Here is a 1,421-nt window from a genome sequence, read left to right on the forward strand (position 1 = left end):
GGTTGGGGTAGGGGGATCGGAACCCTTTGGGGTTGGGGTAGAGGACCTCACGACACTGTTCAAATGGAAATTGTGTATTATGACGACCACAGAGTTTCACCCTCAAATCCTCTTCTAAAATCTCTTCAAAAATCATCTTTTAAAATGTCTCTAACTGTTTCGCCGGAATAAGTCCCTAAAATAATAATTTGTTCTGAAAAGATATAATAAAGCCTTAAAAAAGTAATTAAAATGGGGGCTCAGGAGCCTTTGGGGCACCGGGGGCCCTTTGGGAGCCCGGAGAACCTTTTAGGACCGGGGGCTTCCTTCGGGGTTGGGGGGGGGGGATCGGAACCCTTTGGGGTTGTGGTAGGGGACCTCACATCACTGTTCAAATGGAACTTGTGTATTATAACGATCACAGAGTTTCACCCTCAAATCCTCTTCTAAAATCATCTTTTAAATCATCTTTTAAAATGTTTCTAACTGTTTCACCGAAATAATTCCATAAAATGTCTAAAACAGTTTCACCCAAATAATCCCTAAACGTAATTTCAGCGTGTTCCTTTTGTTTTTGGCATCTCTGCGCTGACGCATTTCAAATTACTAAGAAACCTGATTCCCGCACTAAAACAATTCATTGCTAAGATGTTTATTGGAGAATTGTTTCCATGGCGTTTGGTTATTAATATCTTTTGGAGTTCGACCAGTAGAATTGTTTCCGAGGCAAAGACATTAATGACTTGGATCTATTCCTGGAGAATCGTTTCTAGGCGAAAATTTTTAAGGTCGGACAGATGATGTCATTGGTTGATTGAACTGTCAAGAAAGGGGAATTAATTTGTTGTTTCTAAGGGGAATTATTGATTCACGAAAGGGGAATTGAGGTCGACAGCACAGGTGTTCCAAATTCCTGGACACCTTGACATTCACGATCGATTACGCAATCAAGTTCACGGAAATTCACTTCCCCTTCGATTACGCAATCAATTTCTCAGAAATCCATCTCCCCTAGGAACTCTATGCCCATATAAGGAGCCCCCCTTGTAGTCAATAAGGCCTTTCTACTGGTTTGCAGACTTATCGTCCTATTCTTTCCAACTTTTTTAACTGTGAAAAATCACCCTATGCCCTGGCTAGTCAACTTTTAACATCTTCACTGCTCCCACCGTCTTTACTAATAATGCTACTAAGATAATGGAGCTGTCTACTCAATCGATCTTTTCGTTATCCAATGTCACCTTTTCATCTCCATTTATTTCTTAGTCTTAAGAACTTAGTCTTCTTAAAATAAATCTTCAAACTTATTATATTCAAACCTATTATAGCACCCTGAATTTGAAAACCTCTAAAATTCCATTCATTTTGCTCAAATTTTCATCTAGAATACATAAATCCTCAGAACAATCTAAGTCCATAAAATTTTTTTTATCTATTTTATT

The sequence above is a fragment of the Artemia sp. Qi Xiang Cuo genome, chromosome 19 (assembly GCF_049724085.1).
Source record: "Artemia sp. Qi Xiang Cuo chromosome 19, ASM4972408v1, whole genome shotgun sequence".
In the NCBI taxonomy this organism is placed as follows: Eukaryota; Metazoa; Arthropoda; class Branchiopoda; order Anostraca; family Artemiidae; genus Artemia; species Artemia sp. Qi Xiang Cuo.